Raw genomic sequence first — 7174 nt, 5'->3', positions numbered from 1 at the left:
GAGTCAAGCAGCAGAAACATTTTACAAAACAATAAAATTGGCATGTCCATCCCAACCCCAAGAATCACAGAACTGTAGAGTTGGCCCATCCTTCCCTCAGCGGCAAAGCCCTGGGCCAAGAGACCCCAACCCACTTGGGACCCCCTCAGAAGTGAGGGGTGCTGGACGGTTGAGACAACCCACTTGGGACCCCCTCAGAAGTCAGGGGTGCTGGACGGATGAGACACCCCACTTGGGACCCCCCTCAGAAGTCTGGGGTGCTGGACGGATGACACCCCACTTGGGACCCCCTCACGGGGTGGGGGCGCTGGCTTTCTACACAGCCAAGAGGTATACTATACTGTATAAACCTTGTTTGGGCTGGGTGTTCATCAGTATGTGGATGATACCCAGCTCTACCTCTCTTTTAAATCAGAACCAGTGAAGGTGGTGAAGGTCCTGTGTGAGTGTCTGGAGGCGGTTGGAGGATGGATGGCGGCGAACAGATTGAGGTTGAATCCTGACAAGACAGAAGTACTGTTTTTGGGGGACAGGAGGCGGGCAGGTGTGGAGGATTCCCTGGTCCTGAATGGGGTAACTGTGCCCCTGAAGGACCAGGTGCGCAGCCTGGGAGTCATTTTGGACTCACAGCTGTCCATGGAGGCACAGGTCAAATCTGTGTCTAGGGCAGCTGTTTACCAGCTCCATCTGGTACGTAGGCTGAGACCCTATCTACCCGCGGACTGTCTCGCCAGAGTGGTGCATGCTCTGGTTATCTCCCGCTTGGACTACTGCAATGCGCTCTACGTGGGGCTACCTTTGAAGGTGACCCGGAAACTACAACTAATCCAGAATGTGGCAGCTAGACTGGTGACTGGGAGCGGCCGCCAAGACCATATAACACCGGTCTTGAAAGACCTACATTGGCTCCCAGTACGTTTCCGAGCACAATTCAAAGTGTTGGTGCTGACCTTTAAAGCCCTAAATGGCCTCGGTCCAGTATATCTGAAGGAGCATCTCCTCCCCTATCGTTCTGCCCGGACACTGAGGTCCAGCGCCGAGGGCCTTCTGGCGGTTCCCTCATTGCGAGAAGTGAGGCTACAGGGAACCAGACAGAGGGCCTTCTCGGTAGTGGCGCCCGCCCTGTGGAACGCCCTCCCATCAGATGTCAAAGCGCTAAACAACTACCTGACATTCAGAAGACATCTGAAGGCAGCCCTGTTCAGGGAAGTTTTTAATATGTGACATTTTAGTGTATTTTTCCATCTTTGCTGGAAGCTGCCCAGAGTGGTTGGGGAAACCCAGCCAGATGGGCGGGGTACAAATAAATAATAATAATAATAATGAAATAAAAGGAACATAAATAAACTAAAGCAACACACCCACCCCCTCATCCCGCACTGGAAATCCCGCTAGAAACAACAACCCTCGAGGGAGTCCAGAGAGCTGGCCACCAGGCCGTCGAGGGACCCCGGCTTGGCTCCCTTCCCCGCGCGCGCCCCTCGGCCTCCCTCCTCCTCCTCTTCCGTCCGTCCCCCGCCAGAGAGCCAAGATGGCGGCGGCTGAGGGGAGGCGGGGAGGGAATCCCGCCTGAGGCGCCCACACGGCGAGGGAGGAGGCGGCGCTGTTGCTGCTGCCGCCGCCGCCGCGCGCGAGGGTAAGGAGGATGCCACAAGAGGCGATGCTGTCTTCGTGATCGGCCGCGCGTCGGCGAGGGAAAAGCGCTTCGGGACCTCGAAGGGACCCCCCCCCCTCTCTCTGTGTCTCCCCTCCATTCATGCTGCCGCTGGGGAGCAGCGCCCCCGCCTGAGGTGAGGTCGCTGGGGCGAGATGTGGCGGGCTGCCTCTGTCTTTCGGGGGCGCTGCTGCTGTTATGGATGCGCGCGTCGTCCGTCCCCCCCCCCCCAAATAACGGAGCAGAGGGAAGAAGGCGGCCGTTGCTGCTCTTCCACTGGGATATTTGGGGCAGCGGGTTGGCGATGGCGAGGCGGGGGGCGGGGGGGGGAGGGAAGAGAGAGAATAATACGCAATTTCGGGGCATCTCTCTGGCGGGTTGTGCGTGTGTGGTTTTAGGATTGGGGGACGGACGGACGACGAAATGATGCAACTGGCGCGTGTGAGACATGACGGCGGGTGATGCCAGATGCTGGAGTATGTAATATTCAAAAGAAAGGAAAGAAATGGGTTAGCAGCCCTACTCGGAGTAGACCTTTTGGAATGAATGGGCTCGGGCCCATTAGTTCCCGTGGGTCTCTTCCCGAGCACGACGTGGCTGGGGACAACCCGGTGTCATCGGTGCTTTTAATCTGTTACATAGGAATGAGGCTGAAGTATTTTAAAAGAAGGGGGGGGGTGTCATGTGTGCAATCCCCCCCATCTATCTATAAAGTATTTAAAAGAAAGGGATAATCCATTCAGTTGTTTCTGGCTAGTCTTATTTATTTATGTTGAAAATTTGGCGAATGTTGATGTTGACTGTGCCTCAGGAATGTATGAAATGTATGTTTCCTTCTGTGGTTTTGGGTTTTTTTTGGACCTCAGTATATTCTGATGCTCTCTGCCCCGTGGTGAGCTGACCCGCCAATGTTCACCAGCCTGTCCCTTGAGTTTGGAGGACTTGGGAAGTGTTTGCTTGTGAATGCCGAAGTACACCAGAATTTGAACATTCACTTGCATGTAACAGATGTCAGAGCAGCCCCCCCCCCCCTGGTCACGCTCTAGTGTGACCAAGCGGCTGATGCTAAGATGTGATGAGGCAGATGGGGTTGGTTTGACCCCATGGCTGGGCTCATCAAGAGCAAAGGTGATAGTTTAGTTTCCTAGCGCAACGGGGTCTCTCAAGAGCATGTCTTTGCCTTTCTCCATATGAGCGAGTAGCTGACATTCATTCCTATGGAGAAATGCAAAATGAACACAGTAAACTGACTCGCTGCAAGTCAGACCACTGGTTCATCTAACTTAGAATTGTCAACACTGACTGACAGCAGCTCTCCAAGCTTCAGGCAGGCATCTTTCTCAGGAGATGCTCGGATTGAAACTGGGACCTGCTTCATTCAAAGCATAGGCTATACCACAGAGCTATGGCCATTTAAACTTAAGTAAGTATTGCACTCAAAGACCAAACACACCTCAGTAACAAGGGAGGAAAGGGGTCAGGCAATCAGGGACCTAATACTGTACAAATTCAGGTTCAGATTTCTTGCACCATCCCATAACAACAGCCCTGAAAGGCAGGCTAGCAGTTATTACTCCACTGTGAAAGCAGCTTGACTCAAAGGAGATAAAGAAAAAACAGAGGTTTGGACTGGGTATTTCCTCTTCTTCTGAATTTCTTCTATAGAAATGATACCTTGACATGTGGGATAATGCTACTGGGAATGATTTCTAGGTTTAACTTGTGAGGGTTGTTGTGAATGTGCAAACAGCCCAAGTTGAGGCTCCTTTATTTATAGCTTGGTCCATTACTACAAAATCCATAGGGCCATTAAGATACTACCTTTATGGGACTAACCAATTTCCGTGGAAAGCCCCTGAACTTTAAAGGTAAACAGAGCTCTTCTTCAGCAGAGATAAGTTTATTTTATTCTTGTTTAATTTGGGGAAATGTGTATAGATACATGCTATTACAGTGGTACCTCAGGTTACATACGTTTCAGGTTACATATGCTTCAGGTTACAGACTCTGCTAACCCAGAAATAGTACCTCAGGTTAAGAACTTTGCTTCAGGATGAGAACAGAAATTGTGCTCCGGCGGCACAGCAGCAGCAGGAGGCCCCATTAGCTAAAGTGGTGCTTCAGGTTAAGAACAGTTTCAGGTTGCGAACGGACCTCCGGAACGAATTAAGTACTTAACCCGAGGTACCACTGTATATAGAAGCATATTTTGGCTTGAAATTGTTTTTAAATATTCAGTTGTTTTTATAAATACAGTTGTTTGTGTTGTGAAATTGCTTTGAGATGCTTCATAGGAAGTGATTCATAACTGAATTAAATTATAATGATGAGGATGTATGTGGGGCTGACTACTATTAGTGTGTGTGTGTGTATGTGAAGAGGAAGAGATGGGTGCTATTTGACAAAGATGACACTGGTACATTGGAAGGCAGGTTAATGATAGAAGCCAGGCTGATCTTTGAGAGGGGGGAAAGAGGGAAAATACTGGGGTGTTGGAAAAGGTGGTTTTATAGTTGAAATGTTTGGGGAATCAGGTTAGCAAGTAAGCTTCATTTGTGTACTTCTTGAAAAATCACTGTTGAGTACATATTAGTGAAGGAATCGGGGTCTGGCAAAGGAAATGCTGGGGTAAATTTTACAAAGCAATTCTGGTGCTTTACAAAGCAATTCTGGTGTTTCCAGGTGGCCACCTGCTAAAATCTTAGGTAGTCTTTACAACTAACTTTCATCATGCACCAGCAATGTGGAACTTTTGGAAACTTTTGAATTGGAAAAACCTTCTGGAAAGTTTTCATTTGCAAGTTAGGGTAATTTATATGAGGAAGTTTTCTGTTGCCCTAGAGAGTGGTTTAATTTAGCATGTTTATTTTATTTGCATTTAGTAAACAAAGCTAAAAACTTTCAAACTGCCAAACCTTCCTAATATTAATTTGCAGTTGGCATCCATTAAGTGTTTCTAATGAATTTATGAAATGCAACATTTTCTATGGGGGAAGAAAAGCACTGCAATTTTTTCTGCACCACATCATAGTCACACATTCGAATTACTCTTTACTCTGGGTGTTGGGTAGTTTGTGTGTCCATTATTTTCTATGAGTTGGATTCTTTGGAGGAGGCATTATGCCCCCATCTTTATTTAGACACCTGGGATTTGTTTTATTTAGGAAAAAGTGGTTAGGTAATTTTGTCCCGCCACCTTTCCTGTTTCTAATTGAAATGATAGCTTTGCTTTATAATAGCAGAGTACTTGATATGAGAGGGAACTCTTTTGATTAAAAAAAAATTAGACTGTTGCCAGTAATGGTTAGGTGATTCTGATGTTTAATACATTTCCCCAATTATGGATGACTAATAATGTTTTCTTTCATGACAATAGTAATAGACCTCTGTAGTGGTAGAAACAGAACCTTGGGGTCTATTACCATATATTTATGCTAAAGTTTTCATATCTACCCATCTGTCTGTCTCTGTCTAGCAAGCCTCTCTTTTAAGGCTTCTGGTGCCTTGAACTGACTTGAAGATGAAGCAAGGCAGTGACTTGCCTACAGCTATAAATCTTTTGCAGACACTGATTTTGGGCAAGATTCTAATGACCCTGCCATGTTACAGACATGGCAAAGAGCTGGCCTGACCACTCTGAATGAAGGAATAAATTCAGGTTTGTGTCCAGAAAACATTCAGTTGATCTCAAACAGTACATAAACTGCCATCCAGGATGAATTGGTGATGTCCATTCCGGGTTAGCCCAACACAGCATGATGATACAGATGGGAAATTCAAATGTCACCCAACTTTCTGCTAAGTAGCAAGTATCACAATCCACCTGGAAATTCTCTTGTACCTAATTGAAATGAGCAGGAGCTATAGAAAGATGTGGTAGGTCAGGCACGTCCAACTCACAAGAGACTGCGAGCTATTCCCAGTAAAAAAATTCTGGAAGTGATCTACCCATGAAAGGAGGGTGGGAAGCCAAGGTTGTTGACCTTTCTTTAGGGGGGGCCAAGCCAAAGTTGCTGGGCTTTTTTTTTTTTTTTAAGGAATGTGGAAGACAAAGTTGTTGAGCTTTTTTTAGGGGGTAGTCACAGCGGTAACATCTATTTTAGTTTCATAACAACAAAATATAATTTACCCATTTGACGCAACGGAGGAACACAGCAATGGGGCGGGCAGGGACTTTCACTGCATTGCTTTTCACTACCGACAATCGGGAGGGGTCCCGTGAGCAACAGTGATCAACAGCGAACATCCGGGGATCTACCTGTCAATCGCGGTTGACCAGTTGGACATCCCTGTGGTAGGGGAAGGGCTGTAGCTCTATGGTAGAGCATCTGGCACATAGACCCATGCAGAAGGTCCCAGGTTCAAGCCCTGGCATCTCCAGGTAGGGCTGGGAGAAATTCCTGTCTGAAACCCTGAAGAGCTGCTGCCAGTCAGTGTAGACAATACTAAACTAGACAGATCAGTGGCCCTATTCTGTATAAGGCAGCTTCTTATAATAGTGCTCTGTGCAACAGATCCATTTGCCTCTCACTCTGCTGCCCTTAACAGCACTCAGGGTGTGCCAGTTTATGCCGATCTCTCCTTGCTTCATGGCAAGTCGGTCTTGGCCCACCCTCTTGTGTGTTTTGGTTTTTTTGTTATGCATTTCTCTTGGTTACATACAGCAGGTGACCTTAAAAATGGATGGATTAGTGTACCTCAACTAACATAGCAACAGTTTATGCTCTGGAAGCTGAGACTTTTTGTTGCTGTCCTGTCTCTAATAACTAGAAAAGTCAGCAGGTTAGATACTAATAACACTTAACAGCTTGTTAATTATGTTGGTGGTCTTGGGCCTCTGCTAATCTCATGTTCTATTTAAAGAATGCACAAATGTGTATCTGACCCACTCTCAACCAAGATGCATGTTGATGTGTAAGTTGGAAAGGGAGTTTTTGTATGTGGCTATTCAAGCTGAACATTTGAAGAAAGCGCAATTTGCTTTTTAGTAAGTTTCACGTTTCCCCTACACTCTCTGTCAGGCTGCACTTAAATATTTCACTTTCTAGATGATTAAATGCAGAACTAATCTGCACAATCCTAGTGCTTACTACCTAACTGCAGTCCTGTCTACTCAGAAGTAAGTCCTATTGAATTCAATCATGGGCCTTACTCTTAGGTAAGGGGGGTTAGAATTGCAGCCTCTGGCAAATACTGAAAGGACAAAATTCCAAGTGAGAGGTAGAAAATTGATTTCAGTATTGGGCAGATAACTCATTTATAACTTTATATTTCTAATTTACATGAAGATTCAGAACTGTAGTGCTAAATATAATCATTAATCATAGGAATTATTTCTATCATCCCTCTAAAGTAGGTGTCAGCAACTGGCAGCTCTTGAGTCAAATCTAGCTCCCTTAGGAGGCATTTTAGGCCCCCAGTTACAAACTCAAAGCCAGCAAAGGTGTGTGTGTGTGTGTGTGTGTGTGTGTGTTATGGAAAGAACAGTGGTTGTGGTTGCAGGGTTTTATAAATGTGGGG

General features: G+C 46.5%; 1 protein-coding gene across 2 annotated transcripts in view; it reads left to right on the top strand.

The window, feature by feature from the left end:
* The first annotated feature begins 1454 nt into the window (after window positions 1-1454).
* The window catches only part of DENND4A (DENN domain containing 4A), a 63792-nt gene continuing 58072 nt past the window's right edge, over window positions 1455-7174 (top strand). Inside the window, exon 1 of one of the 2 annotated variants that reach the window (XM_081838642.1) lies at window positions 1455-1790. The gene's annotated coding sequence lies outside the window, so the exon portion shown is untranslated. The remainder of the gene's footprint in view (window positions 1791-7174) is intronic. The other variant, XM_081838643.1, reaches the window with a different exon arrangement.

Source organism: Podarcis erhardii (assembly GCF_964252035.2).
Source record: "Podarcis erhardii genome assembly, chromosome: 14".
Lineage (NCBI taxonomy): Eukaryota > Metazoa > Chordata > Lepidosauria > Squamata > Lacertidae > Podarcis > Podarcis erhardii.
The sequence above is the reverse complement of the archived record's forward strand: the minus strand, read 5'-3'. Positions and strand labels throughout refer to the sequence as shown.